Raw genomic sequence first — 17,828 nt, 5'->3', positions numbered from 1 at the left:
TGTCTTTATGCTAGAGACATCAGAATTGTTCTCCCCTTAGGTGAACTCTGCCACATTAGAGATCTTCAAATCTGAAATCCCAACAGGGCATAGAACGCACAGGGCTGTGTGTTAACAGTGGCAATGCTGTGTGGGACTGGAGACGTGCCTATCGAATGGGGCATTGTCCTCCGCAGCCTCATAGCAGTGACATGTGTGAGGGGCATTGGCAAGACCTTTCTCGGGGTACACCCAAGATTTTTTTTTTCATAGACCCCAATATAAAGCCAGACACCTGCAGGCAGGCATGTAATGACTGAGAATTGCCCAGGAGTTAGGGAGAATTTTGAGTTTCTGGAAAATTAACTTCATTTTTGTCACTGATTACTTTGACAACTTGTGATCAGAAGTTCAAATTTTCCTTGAGTGTGTTTATGGCCTTGTACCTTGTATTCGTTTAACTTCTCTTTTGCTGGTTGTAAACTTGAGCGATGCTCAAAGGGATATTGTCTTTGGGGAGTAGCTAAGGCAGAGAGCGTGAAAAACAAAAGCTGAGTCCTTGAGCCTGGGTCCAGCTCTCCCACCTGACTTCCGAGCCTCAGTTTTACCAGCTGTGAGGTGGGGATAAGTCCAGTGACGGAGCCGTGGAGGTGCTGTGAGGAGCAGGTGGAAACGTTGGCACCCGTGCCGTGGTGCCTGGGACCCAGCAAGCACTACACAAGTGCTGGCCCGTTTATTGTTGCAACACGTCTCAATTTTGTCTAAAAACTAAGAAAATCGTTTATTGGCATAGAAGTTCCCTATGGCCATGGTACCAAATGACCAAGTTTTATAATATCACATCCTGGAGGTCAGAAGTTGGAAGCTGGTCTCGCTGCAGTGAAATCACAATGTTGGGAAGGGACTACCTTTTCTATGAGGTTGTAAGAGAATCTATTTCTTAGCCCTCTCCAGTTTCCAGAGACCGCCTACATTCCTTGGCTTGGGGTCCCCTCTATCGTCAAACCCGGAGACCGACTGAGTCCCCCCGACCCGACCTGTTTTCATATCACGTCTGACTCTCCTGCCTCGTCTCTCCCGTGTAAGGCCTTGGTATTTACATTGAGTCCAACAGCATAATTCAGAATAATCTCATCTCAGAATTCTTAATCACACCTGCAAAGTCTTTGCCACTTAAGAGAGCATATTCTTTGGTTCCAGACGTTAGCACATGAGGACCTTTGCTGAAGGCGGAAGATTATTCTGCCCATATGGTTTATATTTAACATTAAACTAAGTATTACAGCATCATTCAATTTAAGTAGCAAATTAAGCCCTATGGCATTATATGGCAGATGGAATTCTGCAACAAATCATACACAATGATTTTCTTTTTGTCTGTTTAACGTAAGGTGAATTCTAACTATTATCATCTACAGTACAATCTCTGGATGTGTAATGACACTTTGAAGCCAAAGTTATTTCAACCTATTGGTACCTACGTGAGTGAAGACCTGTCATAGCAAGGACAGATTCAGAAGGCAGAGGAAGTGGGAAGTCCCTCCTTTTTTGTGAATTATGCTGACATCTTAGTTATTCTAGGTATATTTATTTTAAACCACAGCATAATTCTCAAATTTTCTAATGATTTAGAAGTAAAAGTTATATTGCTGTCTGATCTTAGAAACTCTTGATTTCTTTGTTTCCTAGAATGAAGTTTCTTATCAAATGTGGGTGGATCCCATATTTTTGTCAATTTTGTTTTGCATTGAAGATAAACACCAAGTGCCTGGCATGAAAATTATTTCTTCAGCACATTTTATAAAATCGGGGTGTTTTGAAGGAATTCTAGAGATATATCTTAAAAAGCATAAAAATAATTTGCACTTTTTGCTGGCTGCATGCGTTTAAAAACGATTTATTCAACCAAAATTTACAATGTGCCAGTTGTTTCCTTAGATGGTGAGAGTTCAGTTAACAAAATCGGCAAAACCCCTTATTCACGTGAAGTTTACTTTCCAGCTTGAGATAAACACACAACACAGCATAGTGTGTCAGACGGTGTGAAGAAAAGTGAAGAAAAACATTCATAGGACCAGAATAGGCCCCTCTGAGTAGGTGGCTTTTGAGCAAAGCCCTGAAGGACATGAGGGGATGGCCTTGCATGGATGGAGGAGGAGCCCAGGCAAGGGGAGCAGCAGACGCAAAGGCCTGGGCTCGGGGCTCTTGCAAAGTGGGGACAGAGAACAAACAAGGAAGCGACTGTCGCTGCAGCCCAGGGACAAACAGGCCGGAGTCGGCAGGAGATGATTTCAGAAGGATAAGAAAGCGTTCAAACGTGAACTGCGTGCGGTTTCAGCGTGGCGTGGCGGTCAAGTCCCGCTGGGCGAGCTGAGATGGCGTGATCACGGAGTCCCACTGTGACTCTGATGGTTGTGCTGAAAGAAATTAGGCAGGGGGGGACTAGGGCAGGGGGTGTGGAGAGGACTGGGATGGAACACCCGGGTTAAGAATATAAGGCCAGGACGAGCAAGACTTTCAGGCTATGAACAGAGAAGCTGCTGTTTGATTGTTGTAAGCTGTTTTGCAGGGTGAGGGGTGGGCAGGGGTCCCATGCACTGGCTGAGGCTAGAGTGGCTGGCTCTGCTTCTCCCTCAGCTCAAACTCTGGCCTCATGTGGTTCCCCGGCTCTGTCTGGGAACGCTGGGGCGAGCGAGACATACACACCACCACTTTGGTGCCAGTTCATGTTTCATGAGGCGACTCTGCTATGTTGCCCAGAGCTCATCTCAAACTCTAGCTAAGTGATCCTTAGCAGCCTCCACTAAGTGCTGAGGAGTCCTGAGCATAGTTTCCCCACCACACCAGGCTGTTTTAGCGTGACTTTGAATCGACTATTTGTTGTTTAATATGACAGATATTCTCTCTTCTCATAGTGTGGAGTTGGGTTCAGGAAGTTTTTGGAGTTATGTTTTATATTTTTGGACTTTGAATTAGCAGAATGTATTTTTAGATGATAATTGTGTTCAGTTATCCTTGGGAAAGACAGAATTTAAAGTATCAGGAGGTTAAGACTCACTGACAGAGTTTTGACCAGAGTATTTCTGGGAGGCCTGACAGAGGAGGTCAGTCCTTAGCCCCTTTCACAGTAATCTGAATGTATCAATCACAGGTAAATTGGGAACAAGCCAGTTTAATTTTGATGTTAGTATATAACTTTTTTTAGACTCCATTAATTTGTACTGATTCTACTGGTCACTTTTCAAGGTCATTACAATTCTGGTACCTTTGTGAAACCAGGTATGACTTCAGCATGGTAAAGGACAACCAGCTAAATTTGAATTTCAGATAAACGGTGAACCTTTTTTTGGTGTAAGTACATTATGAACTAAAACAGATTTTTTTACTAAGAGTCAAACATAGCTGAGCATCCTGTACCTTTATTTGCTAAATCTGGCAACACTAGATAGCGGAGCCAAGGTGTCCAGCAACATGTGAAAGGGGGAAAAAGCCTTGCAGCGCACACCTAGGCTCCCCCTTTAATAAATGTTTGAGACTCAAGCCACTGAGGCCTGCCATGCAGGGGATGAGGGGTAGTAGGCCAGGGGGTGGTAATTTTTGCTACATGTGTGGTTCTTTTTGTCTAACATTTGAATCTTCCACCTGATTTAAAGATAAAATCCCTCCTTAAACTGGCCTGTTGCTGTCACATTCCCATACATGTCCATAGCTTTCTAAGCCTGTGTTTAGCTCTGGCCTCAGTTCTGGTAAATGCTGGCAGACATGTAGCTTGGTGAACCCTGCTCCTTGTCTCCTGGTGACAAAGCTTCAACCTGCCAACACTTCCCTTGTAATTTCCCTGCCCATTTCCCAAACCTACAGGAGCAATGGAGAGCAATGCAAGGAGTCAGCTTAGTGTCATAAACTGCTTTTTAAAAATTTTAATTCTGGAGTTTTTGCAAATAGTTTTCTTCACCCTCTAACTTATCTGAAGGAAGATCTGCAAAAAGGTTAGCAAAACAGCATAAAGAACAGGGAGGAGTCCCAACTTTTAGACATACAGTGGCGTAATATAGTCATCGAAGACTTGGAAGAGTAGGAAAGGGGACCGAAGGGTGAGGAATGAATATGAGCACAACCCCACGCTATTTGAATTATGGTTACACTGAAGGACAAGACTCCACTATGCAACATATCCATGTCATGACACTGCACTCGTCCTTAAACTTATACAAATAATAAAACATAGGGAACATTTTATTCAACGAAGCCCCAAAAGTTATCCTAACCCTTCGTTTCCTCAGTGATTTACTTCACTCCCCTTTATCCATTTTGACAATCAATGAATCAAGCATCCCGCTCTTCCAATCCAGCATCACTTAACCCTTCTACTCAAGGGCCAAGATAACGTCCTGGATACGAGAAATGCAGCATATGGACAGAAATAGACATGGTTAAAACCTGCTCTTGTGTAGGGGACATTGCAATTGTATCATGAGGCGTCAGTGACCTCCGCAAGTTAAATGGCGAACACATGTCACAGAAGCAGAAGTTCTGACGGGAAACGTTTTCACGGTTTCCGCTTTAAGGATGCATGTTGATCTGGGCTGGTCTTTCTAGCCTCTCTACCCTGAAGCTTTCATCCTGACGGTACCTCAGAAGTGTCAGCTTCCACTGCAGAGACCTTCCCATCTTGAACGGTTCTTGCCTCCTCCCTGGCCTTGTCTTCCGCCTCGCCCTGACTGGGGTGGGCCACAGCGAAGGACTAACACGCCATCCTGACTTCACCTCCGGCTTCTGCGAAGGGGTGAGGCCACGGGATCAGATTCACAGTGATCTTGGCTGTTTTCGCAGTGGCTGTAACTGCAAATTTGGTCATGATATTCTTGGTTCAGGTGGACTGTCGCCTCCACACCCCATGGGCTTTCTGCTCAGCCAGCTGCCCTCATGGACACCCTTTTCGTCGGCACCACTGCCCCAGAGCTCCTGGTGGACGTGGTTCCCAGAGAACCATTTTGTGGCCTGTAGAAATCCTAGATCTTCTCTGCTACGTGACCATTATGATTGGTCTGAGTTCTTTCCTACTGGGCCTCATGTAAGGACCGCTGGGCGTAATGCCTGTAAACCCTCTGAGATACCCAGTCCTGATGGGGACCAAGATGTACCCCGGTTGGCTGCTCAGGTCTCTGTTTGGTGGTTCCTCACTGGGCTTTCTGCTCACTCCCATCACTATGACTGTCCCTGACTGTGGCTCCCGCAGTATCGACCATTTATTCTGTGAGATCCCAGCGGTTCTCAAACTGGCCTGTGCGGACACGTCCTTGTCTGAAACTGATGTGCAGCTGCTGTGTCCTCATGTTGCTCATCCCCATCTCGATCGTCTCCACCTCCTACTTCCTCGTCTTGTTAACTGTCCACTGCATGCGCTCTGCTGAAGGTCACAGAAAGGCCTTCACACCTGTTCCTCCCACTTGACTGTGGTTAGCATCTGCTATGGAGCTGCCTTCTACACATACGTGCTGCCCCGGTCGTTCCACGCCCCCGAGCAGGACAAGGTAGTGTCAGCCTCTATTCCATTGTCACACCCGTGCTCAACCCTCTCACCTACAGCCTCAAACAAGGACATCACAGGGGCATTAAAAAGGGGCTTGCACGTTCCTCATCTGCTCAGAAAGTCGCCACAAGTGATGCTTACAGTCACTGCCAAGAGGGTAAGGCTCCAAAGACCTTCCTCCGTGTGCCCTGTTTCCCTGGAGATTATTTGGTCAGCTGTCAACGTCTCCTTACTATTGGCAGTTAGGATGATTCACCCTGTCTGGATTCTTGCTCCTCAGGGGAGCAAGGGAAAGATGTTCTGTTATGCAGAGACCTTTCAGGGAAGTATCAAGAATGGTTTATTCAGTTAAATTTATTTTCTCTAGGGAAGAAAAACCCCAGATATTAGAGTTCACAGCAAACTTTCACTCTGAACTAGATCTGTTTCACAATATATGTTCATGTTTAAACAACACAAAATGAAAGAATCTACAAAAGCTATCAAATGTTTACAGTCAAATTCTGTGATTAGTTTTGTAGCAATAGAGTAAAAGAATGTCAATTCACAAGTGGCAAAGAAGATAAAGCACACACTTTAGTCAAGTTTCTTATTATACTATTGACCCCAAGTAACTATAAGCTCTAATATTATCTTTGGATCTCGGACCCTCTTGAGTACAGACAGCAGCTGTCAAATACTAGGCCACAAAAATTGCTGGTGAATTGCACAGAACCGAGTATGAATGGGTGGAGGCTCAACCTGACACAGCTACGCACAGGGAATAGACTCTAGTACTTAGCATCAAAGAACACGGCTGCCACTTTCCTTGACAGTATTAACAGGACACCAGGTTCGTTAACATCCATGGCCAGAAACTTCACTTTCCAAGTTGTGTGTGGTTCAACAACAACCCTTAAGGCACTTTGAATTAGGCTGAGTGGGGTGGGAAGCCCTTGGAGTTTTTCATGTGGGTGTTACGTGATAACAGACACGTCTAAAAGCATCACTGTGCCTGTGGTGTAGGAAAATACAACAAAGGGAAATATGGATACAGGAAGATAATTCAGGAGATTTCAAAGATGAGAAACAAGTGATGCCTTGGGTAGGGTGGACACCAAAAAGGATTTAGCTCATGGATTTGGCATATGTCGGCAACAGATGTAGAGTGAAGGATAACTTATTGGTTTGGGCCCAAGTGAATAAAAAATGGAATTTTTGAGATTTGGAAAACTACGGTGGCCTGTAGCAGAAGTCAAGAATTCACTTGTCAAGATAATTTGGTAATATCTATGAGGTATTTAAGCTAGGCCGGGTGCACTGACTCACACCTGTAATCCCAGCACTGTAGGAGGCCAAGGAGGGTGAATTTCTTGAGCTCAGGAGTTTGGAGACCAGCCTGCCAACATTAGCAAAACCTCATCTTTACCAAAAATACAAGTATTAGTTGGGTGTGGTGGCACCCACCTGTAGTCCCAGCTACTTGGGAGGCTGAGAAGTTGAGGCTGCAGTGAACAGTGATGGCACCACTGTGCTCCAGCCTGAGTGGCAGAGTGAGACCTTATCTCAAAATAAATACATAAAGATATTGGAGCTATATGTAAAGTCAATTGCAGTTCATATCAGAGTTCTGAACATAGGTATACATTTAATATTCCTCAGAGTACAAAGTGTTTAAAAACAGGTTTTTTGAGAATTTTCTTAAAGCTTGACATCTGAGGCAGCTGGTGTCACATGAAAAATTAGAAAAGAGGGTTTTATGAGGTAAGAAAAAATCTAAGAAAGTGTTTAAAAGATAGTGTCAGCAACTGCAACAAGTACAGTTTATGGTTGAAATGAGATTTGGTTATGGTATTTAGCAACACGAAGGTTATTTGTAACTTGGACAATTTGTAATGGAGATATGCTTAGAGATTCAGGGTAAAATAAAGGGAGAGGAAGTAGATAAGGTAAGTTTGAGTATAAAGTTAGATTTTTTTGTAAAGTGGATTATAACTAGAAGAACATGTGATACCAATGTGTTAATGTTGCTGTCATTGTGATACTGAGTATAAAGTTCAAAGGAATAATTCAGTACAAAAAGAAAATTGATATATGAGAAATGGAGGAAACTTCCAGAAAGATGGCCTTTGAGAGTGGCCGAAAGCACAGAAACAGACTGACCTTTTGTAGAGTCATGGCCAAGTCACTGCCAACAGCAGGAGGTCAGGCAGAGCACATGTGTCACCACTCGGCTCCCTTCACATGGTTCGTATCTTCTCAGTGCAGTTAGAATCAATGAGAGCTTCTGAGGAAAGATCAGGGTGGTCCTGTCAAAAGCGTGAGAGAAGAGGATCATCTTGGAGAACAGGTAAGTAGTTAACAAGCTAGTAGAGCTATCTGGATTGTAGGACAACCTTTAGGACTCCCCCTCGTTTGCATTGAATATATGAATTTAGCACAACATGTTTGTCAGATAATTCATGATGTGTGTCCAGCATGGTACCTAGAAAATAGTAGACACTCAATATGTTAACTAGAATTATGTGAAAAACAAGGACAAAATAACATCAACTGCTGTCGTTACTACAAACTTGCTCCTTTGTGAACAAAGTGTCATACTTATGCTTTTCCAATGCATATAATTTGCAGCATGTAATAGATGTTCAGTGGCTGTTGATTTCAATAAATTTGTCTCTGGGCAATTAAAAGTTGTAGTGAGAATTCCTCACGGTGTGGAGTTCCTTGTATAATGTGGCATGATTTTGTGTTATAAGGTGACACCTGTCACTTCATTTCAAAGTGCAAATTATTTGTTTAGAAGTTAGTCCACCATACTCCCAAAACATTCTCTCTATAATCTTGGTTTTATGGTGGCTTCTCTGGTGATGGCTTCCCGTTTAGTGTGGAAAAATGTCCCTGCTCTGAGTGTACTAGTTGTAGTTTGTGCATCTCCTCTTGGTGCCCACAGATTTCACTAAAATACTGTGTGATATGGGCATATATGTCCAGTCACAGATTGTTCAGGTGTTGAATAGCTTTTTATAAGGTTTTTTCCCCATGAATATTTGTTTTTTAATTATTTCCACCCATTCTCCCAATTTCAAAGGCAATTTGAGGGTGGATAAGGCCATATGCTTGGAGCTGAACCCATTGGAGTCTGAATATTGGCCTGTTTATCTCTGGGCTGTGTGCCCTGAGCATGTTACCTAACCTCTCTGTGCCGTAGTTGACTACCTTGCTTAGAGTCGATCATAGTTGAAGAATGAGAGGCTTCTTAGAGTGGACGTTTTCTAAGCCTGTAACTGTTGCTCCTTCAGGCGATGGGGGCTCTGCCTTAGTGATCCAGCCAGGCCGTCTTCTGTGGGTTCTCTGGGCAAAGCTCTCATCAGGAGTTTCTCTGGATCCGTGGAATAGATTCTACCTCAGGCGCTGCACTCAGACATTTGCGATTGCATCTAAGTTAGTTAGATATCTCCTCGCTTTCCCTTGGCTTGATCTATCCGTACAGAAAGGAGAAATCTAGACATGAAGACACAGTCCCAAGTGATTATCTGTGGAGTCTATTAGGCATCCTGCAGGTGCGACTATGGGACACCGTGGCCTCATCCTCCTGCCACCTGGTGGCCGGTTAGTAACATGACATCCTCCTGAAACACCATGCGTTCTGGATTCTTTAAAACCGCCTGTGTCATTAGGAGAATACAAAATACAAAACAAAAATGAAGAATGTATTATAGGCACCTCGGATGGACTGATGGTGACATTTTTCTATTTGCTATTAGACATTTTCTGCATTTTGGCAGCTATTTCGTTGTCTTGGTGCTTTACATGCTATGCCTCCTTTTTACTCTGCAATCTCCAGAATCAATTGGAAAAAATGAATTGTATAAAAACCTTGAATCTATGATCATTTATTGCCAAATAATTTGCCAAAGTTTTTTTCTCCATGTATATTTTTGTAATTATAGATATAATAGAAGTTAATAGCTTTAAATATTGTAGTTAACATCCCTCATTTGATTTGGTAAAACATAGAGGAAAGAGTTATTGAAAGGCCTACAACATAGGGGAAAGAAGACTTTGCTTGAGGATATTTAATTCCAGCTACTTTGTAATTTTAGGGAGTTAATTGAATCAGCACTTAATGACACAGGCAACAGCAGGGCTTCTAAGAAAATCACATTATAAATCAGTGTTAATCTCTTATGAAATATGAAATATATAACCCTAGAAATGCCAATGCAAAACTCATTCTTAATCATCTCAAAAGCGTCGTGAAACCACTCATGAAATAATCCCGCACCCTGTCAGGAAACAACATCACCAGCATCCAGAGCCGTCCTGTGCTTTGATCACCACACATGCCCCAGGGCAAAGACAGGCATTATTCTAAATGTCCCTTTCATTTGAACTACTTTAGACAAGCAAAAATGTGGCAAAATTAACACGATGAGTTTCCAGTGTAGCCCTCACTCAATTTCTCTTAATGCTGACATTTCTTTTGAGACAGTTTTGCCCCTGCTGCCCAGGCTGGAGTGCAATGGCACGATCTCAGCTCACTGCAACCTCCGTCTCTCAGGTTCAAGTGATTCTCCTGCCACAGCCTCCCAAGTAGCTGGGATTACAGGCACCCACCACCACACCTGGCTATTTTCTTGTATTTTTAGAGACAGGGTTTCACCATATTGGCCAGGCTGGCCTTGAACTCCTAACCGCAGGTGATGATCTACCCACCTCGGCCTCCCAAAGTGCTGGGACTGCAGGTGTGAGCCATCATGCCTGGCCTAATCTTGACATTTCAATAGCCATAAAACAATGATCAGAATGAGCAAATTTACATTTCACCAGTTTTTCTACTCATGACAATTCCTTTTTCCAAGATCTCATTCAGGATCCCACACTGAATTTAGTTTTTATTTTTTGCCTAGTTTCCTGCAATTTGTAAAGGAAATTTCAAACTCTCAAGACCCCTAAACTTTTATGCAAAAGTAAAGGTTAAGCCTGGAGGCTCAGTCACTCAAACACCCTCTTCCCAATACAGAGCTGTGACTATCAAATAGCATTATCCATCAGCCAGATCCCAGGGAAAGGTAAGAGTCTCAGGCATCTGTGAGGGACTGCGTCTAACTCCTAAAATTAAAGTCTGCTTAATTCCACACTGATAATGTTGATGACAAGCTGCTTTCCAGGAGCAGAACAAAGACCAGATGAGACAAATCATTCTTCCACCTACCCAGGCACTTCTACAGAGTTGACTCTTCCTTGGCTCCTTCTTTCTCTTCAAACATGCACCTTATCTTGTGTCAAATGTACATTGACTGGGCACTAACTGAAGTCTCACAGAAATGCAACCACTGACTTTACCACCAACCTGCCCGTCTTCCTATGTGCCTTCCCCCACCTTGAGAAAATGGATACATGCTGAATGTTCTAGAAACCTCTTTGGAAAAACAGCCACAGGTGTTCGTATGGCTTCTTATCTTTCTAGGCATACTCTAATGTTGGCTTAATAAACCTTGACTAAGAAATTTTCAGTCACAACATTTCAATTAAGTTTCTAACATTTCTTTTGTTGGGTCTTGACAGCGAAGAATATTGATCAGTTATTTTGCCAAATGAATTTCATAGTAATTATTCCCTGGACTTTTTCTTGCATTACTGGATAAATATTCCTAAATACTACAGTTTAATTTTTACTATTCATTGAAAATTATATAAGTAGAATTGTATACTTTAACCTGCAAAAAGAGTCAAACCCTGTAAAATATTTTAAGAGATTTATTCTGAGCCAAATATGAGTGACCAATGGCCCATGGAACTGCCCTCAGGAGATGCTGAGAACATGGACCCGAGGTGGCTGGGCCACAACTTGGTGTAACATATTTTAGGGAGATGTAAGACATCAGTCAGTATGTAGAAGGTGTACCGTGGTTTGACCTGGAAACACAGAACAATTGGAAGTGTGCATTTCTAAGTCAGAGGCAGATTCAAAGATGTTGATTGGCAATTAGCTGAAAGTTATCAGTACAAAGAAATGTCTGGTTATGGTAAGAGCTTGTTGTGGAGACCAAGACTTTGTCTTGTAGATGAGGCCTCCAGCAAGCAGGCTTCAGAGAAAATATAGATTGTAAACTTTTTTTTTTTTAATCTTTATCAGACTTAAAGAATCTGTTCTATCAGTAATTCCACAAGGGAGGGGAGGGTATAGTGAGGCACGTCAAACTCTTCCTTCCCATCATGGCCTGAACTAGTTTTTCAGGTTAACTTTGGAATGCCCTTGCTGAGAGGAGGGCCCTATTCAGATGGTTAAGGGAGACTTAGACTTTTGTTTTTGGTTTAAAACCCTTTAGTATTTAGCCGGAATTTTAGGAAGGGGGACCCTGATTTTTGTAGTGAGAAGATCCCATATCAATGTACATGGACATAAACGTGCACAAACAACAAATACACAAGTAATTCAAGATGAGATAAAAAGAAACGACATTGAAAGATGCTTCTGAACCCTGTGTCCGAGGCCACCAAACAATCCAAGCAAAATCATTGTGACCTGGTTACAAAGATGTGTATTTCAAATACTGGTATATCCCAAATTACTCAAGACAAAAGACACAAAAACGGGAAGATTAAAATAATTTTTAAAAAGAACAGAAAACAGATTCCTTATCAGCCTTTCCATCAGAATGAGCTTATTTCCAGAGTCCCAGCCGTTAATGAAGAGTGTAGAGGGTTATGAACAAAATGTGACTTCACCTCACAAAACCTGACTTGGTGAACAAGGTCCCCAAACTAGTTGCCATCAGTGACGTGCAGAAGAGCAAGTGCAGAGGGCAAGCTGGGGCACAAGCAGGCTGTGTGGTGCGGTCTCCTCTGAGCATGCTCTGAGAGGCAGATAGGTCTAAAGAGCATAGATGGAAGACCGACACTGATAGAATACCATGTCAGAAGTCAGAGTTGTGATCGCTTTGGCGTGGGGACAGGACAGGAGTTTTGAGGGTTGGTCATCTTTGACAAGCTGGGTCAAAGAGATTGAGCTCCTGGTCTCAAGCAATCCTCCCACCTCAGCCTCCCCAGTAGCTAGGAGATACATATATGTGTGTATATATATGTGTGTGTATATATATATGTATATGTGCATATATGAAAGAAAACTGACTAATCTGTCTATATGTATTTCCTTCTGATAAATATCCTGTTAAAATTGTGACTGCTTCAAGAAATCTCACTGTGGTCTTCACAGGCCCTGCCTTCTACCACCCCTGCTCTGCTGCTTCCATCCAGACTGTTTGCCTCAGGGCTGCACGAGGTCCTCCTGGGATGCTGCCTCTTCACCAGGACCCTCTGGATTCTTGACTGTCTGTACCACGTCTTCTACTTTAGAACTTCCCCATTGAGCATATCTTTCAACAGGTTTATAAACAAAATACGTGGGAGGAATTTTTTTTGAGGCCTTGTATGTTTGAAAATGATTTTCTTTTATCCTGCCACTTGACAGTAGACTTGGCGAGGTGTCAATGTGTAGGTTGAGGAAAGCTTTCCCTCATGAATATGAGGATGTCCCTCCATTGTCTTCTAATGTTCGGTATTTCTACTGGGAGTTCAGTGCTCTTAATTTTAGATATGTTGTGTGTGAACTAATTTTTCACCCCCTGAGGCCTTAGGCTCTTTGGCAGTTGTGTTAAATGTTCATAGTATGTCTTCATAAGGGCTCTTTTTAACAATTGTGTTGGGCAATTGATGAACCTTTTAGTCTTGAAATGTCTTTCAGTTCCAGAATTTTTGTTTTGAAACTTGACTAGAATATGTGCTTTCCTTCCATTTAAAACATTTTTTTCCTCTGGAATTTCTATTACTTGATTTGCCTGCTGACTCTCTAACTGGATATCTTGTTCTACCTTCTTTTGCATCTCTGTCTTGTCCTTTATAGTCTACACTGTCATAATCTAAATGTTCAAGAACTCCCAAAACACTTGGGTTCTAGCTTAATATCTGTTCTTGTGTTCTTCTCTCATGTTAGATTAGTCAGTTATCTTTATAGAAAGTTTCTCAATTCTGCTGCATACTGTATTTTCACTGATTTTTCACTGATCTGTATGATTTCTGCCTTTTATTTCCAGAAGTTTTCCTCAAGCCGGGCAGAATCCCTGTCTTTCTCCTTCTAATGTTAAAGTCTCTGGATAAGGACAAGTCTTGATAACAAGTGGGATTCACTAAACTATGATGAAAATGATTTATTTTGGAAACCTCAAATGTCGGTATTGCTAGGTGTTTTCTTTGGTGTGGTCTGCTTCCTCTGCAAATCCTTCTGGGGGCTGCCAGCATTCTGAGACCCACGCTGGGGAATGAGCTGGCGTGCTTCACAATACAGGGCGCAGTCTTGCCACTTAACCCACACGACGTCTGTTTTCCAATCCCAGAGCCCCTTGGGCACAACACCTCCCCAGCTAGCATTGTCAGGTCGGGGAGGAAGGGTCGTCTAACTGAAGTGGGTGTGTAACAGTTTGTGTACAAACTTTCAGCCAAGCCTCCCATCTCAGCGTTACCTGTAGCATTTAGCCCTGATGAGTTCTTCCAATAGGAACCAACTTGCTTCTGAACTTCAATCACCAGCTCAGTGTTCTGCTTTGAGATTTTTATGTCAAAAACAGTTTCCTTTGGCTTTCCAGCTTCTAAATCTTCATTGCTGTTTTTTCTCCTAACATCTCGATTCTTCTGTATGTATGGTTTAAACATAATAGTCCGTTCACTGAGTGGTAAACACTCGTGTTTCAAAACAGGCCAGAAAATATCTTTTGTTAATTTGATCTTTTTAATTTATTACCGTTTTGTTTCAAATTTTTAAACTTATATTTTAATTGACAAACATTGCATATATGTATGGTGTACAACACATTGTGTGTATATATATATATACACACATATATATACATTTTGGAAAGACAAGCTAATCAACATATCAATTACTTCACATCCTATAATTTTGAGTGATGGGAATATTTAAAACCTATACCCTAGCCATTTGAAAATACATAATACATACATATAAACTGCAATCATCCTGTTATACAATAGATCTAAACCTATTTCTCCTGTCTGACTACCCTTTTGAATGATAGTATAGCTGAGTTTACAATTCAGGATTGGTAGTTTTATTCTAACAGCATTTGCCCTTGAGACATTCTTTTTTTCTTTAAGAGTTTTTTTTTTTTTTAACTTTTATTTCAGGTTGAGGGGTCCATGTGCAGGTTTGTTATATAGGTAAATTGCATGTCACTGATTATTTCACCACCCAAGTAATAAGCATAGTTCCTGATACGTACTTTTTCAGTCCTCACTCTACTCCCTACCTTCACTCTCAGCTAGGCCCGGGGGGTCTGCTATTCTTTGTGTCCATAGGTACTCTGTTTAGCTCCCACTCATAAGTGAAAATATGTGGTATTTGGTTTTCCATTTCTGTACTAGTTTACTTAGGATAATGGCCTCTAGCCCCATCAACATTGCCACAAAGAACACGATATTGTTTTCTGGCTGCATAGTATTCCATGACGTATATGTACAGGATTTTCTTTATCCAGTCTACTATTATAATGGGCATTTAGGTTGATTCCATGTCTTTGCTATTGTGAACAACGCTGTGATGAATGTGTGTGTGTGTGTGTGTGACTTTATGGTAGAATGATTTATACTCCTTTGGGTCAAAGGGTAACTATTTTAAGTTCTTTCAGAAATCGCCAACCTACTTTTACAATGGCTGAACTAATTTACATTCCCAACAGGAGTATATAAGCATTCCCTACTCGCTGCAACCTAACCAACATCTGTTATTTTTTGACTTTTTAGTAGCCGCACTGACAGGTGTGAGATGGTATCTCATTGTGGTTTTTATTTGGACTTCTTTAATGATTAGTGATATTGAGTATTTTTCATATCCTTGTTGGCTGCATGTAAGTCTTTTTTGGAAAAGTATTTGTTAATATGCTTTGCCCACTGTGCAAAAGCTCTTTAGTTTAATTAGATCTCATTTGTCAGTTTTTGCTTTTGGTGACCTTGCTTCACCTTGCTGTTGGCATCTTCACCATAAAATCTTTTCTGGGTCCTATGTCTAGAATGATATTTCTTAGGTTACCTTCCAGATGTTTTATGGTTTTAGATTTTACACATAAGTGTTTTATACCATATACAAAAATCAACTCAAGATTGATAAGGAAGAGTTCCAGTTTCAATCTTTTGCATTATGGCTACACAGTTATTTTAGCAACATTTACTGAACAGGGAGATCTTTCCCTATTACTTGTTTTTGTTCACCTTGTTGAATGTCAGATGGTTTTAGATGTGTCATTATTTCTGGGCTCTCTACTTTGTCCCATTGGTCTGTCTTTGTACCAGTACCATGCTGTTTTGGTAGCTGTAGCCCTAGTTGTATGATTTAAAGTTGGGTAGTGTGATGCCTCCAGCTTTGTTCTTTTTGCTTAGGATCGCCTTGGTTATTTGGGCTCTTTTTTGGTTCCATGTGAATTTTAAAACACTTTTTTCTAATTCTGTGAAGAATTCCATAGGTAGTGTTAAATGAATAGCATTGCATCTATAAATTGCCTTGGGCAGGATGACTATTTTCATGATATTTGATTCTTCCTATTCATGAGCATGTAATGTTTTTCCATTTGATGTTTCATCTCTTATTTCTTTGAGTAGTGTTTTGTAATTTTCACTGGATCGATCTTTCACCTCTCTGGTTAGCTGTATTCCTAGATATCTTATTTTTGTGGCTATTATCAAGGAGACTGCATTTTTTATTTGGCTCTCAGCATGAATGCTATTGGTGCATAGGAAGTCTGAGTTTTGTACCTTGTTTGCTGAATTTATCAGATCAAGGAGCTTTGGGACAGAGACCATGGAGTTTGCTAGCTATAGTATCATGTCTGCAAACAGGGATAGTTTGAGGTTTTTTCTTCCTATTTGGATGCCTTTTATTTCCTTCTCTTGCCTGATTGCTCTGGCCAGAACTTCCAATACTATATTGAGTAGGAGTGGTGAGAGAAGGCTTCCTTGTCTTGTGCTGGTTTTTAAGGAAATGCTTCCAGCTTTTGCCCATTCCAGTATGATGTTCACTGGAGTTTTCATAGAAGGCTCTTGTTATTTTGAGGTATATTTCTTCAATATAACACAAATGGGAGTTGAAATTTATCAAAAGCCTTTTCTGAATGCATTGAGATAATCATGCGGTTTTTGTTTTTACCCCTGTCTATGTGATGTGATGTTGAACCAACCTTGCATCCCAGGGATGAAGCCTACTTTGATCATGGTGGATAAGCTTTTTGATGTGTTGTTAGATTGTATTTTGAAGATTTTTGCATCTATGTTAATCAAGGATATTGGCCTGAATTTTCTAGTTTTCCTTTGTGTGTGTGTGTCTGTGTGTGTGTGTCTGCCAGGCTTTGGTATCAGGATGTTGCTGGCCTTATAGAATAAGTTAGGGAGGGGGTCTCTCCTCCTCAATTCTTTGGAATACTTTCAGTAGGAATGACATGAGCTCTTTCTCTACATCTTGTAGGATTTAGCTATGAATCTGTCTGGTCCTGGGCTATTTGTTGTTGGTAGGCTTTCTATTACTAATTTAATTTCAGAACTTTTTATTTGTTCAAGGACTCAGCTTCATCCTGATTCAATCTTGGGAGGTTGTATGTGTCCAGAAATTGACTTCTAGATTTTCTAGTTTGTGTGCATAAAGCTGTTGATAGTGGTCTCTGAGGGTTTTCTTTGTTTTTCTGTGGGGTTGGTGGTAACGAACCCTTTGTCAATCCTGATTGTACTTATTTGTAACTTCTCTTTATCTAGTGGTCTATTTTTAGTCTTTATTTTTTTCAAATACTTCTGGATTTGTTATTTTTATATGGTTTTTCACATCTCAATTTCCTCCCATGAAGCTCTGATTTTGATTACTCTTTGCTAGTTTTGGAGTTGGTTTACTCTTGTTTATCTACTTCTAAGTGTGATGTTAGGTTGTTAATTTTAGGTCTTTCTGACTTTTCATGTGGATAGTTAGTGCTGCAAACTCCTCTTAACACTGCTTTAGCTACATCCTAGAGATTCTGGTGTGTTTTATCTTCTCATTAGTTTCAAATAATTTATTGATCTCTGCTTTAATTTGGTTGTCTACAAAGGTCACCATTAGCATATTGTTTAATTTTCATATAACTGTTTTGAGTGATTTTCTTAGTATTGGTCTCTATTTTTATTGCACTGTGATCCAAGAGTATGGTTGCTATAATTCAGTTGCTGAGGGTGGTTTTGTGTGAGATTGTGTGGTCAATTTTGGAGTATATGCCACGTACAGGTGAGAAGAATGTTTACTGTTTTG

General features: G+C 41.3%; 1 pseudogene; it reads left to right on the top strand.

The window, feature by feature from the left end:
• The first annotated feature begins 4,481 nt into the window (after positions 1 to 4,481).
• LOC101024943 lies at positions 4,482 to 6,888 on the top strand (annotated as a pseudogene).
• Positions 6,889 to 17,828: the final 10,940 nt, after the last annotated feature.

The sequence above is a fragment of the Papio anubis genome, chromosome 1 (assembly GCF_008728515.1).
Source record: "Papio anubis isolate 15944 chromosome 1, Panubis1.0, whole genome shotgun sequence".
NCBI lineage: Eukaryota > Metazoa > Chordata > Mammalia > Primates > Cercopithecidae > Papio > Papio anubis.
Note: the sequence above shows the minus strand (reverse complement) of the source record. Positions and strands in the feature narration are given on the sequence as shown.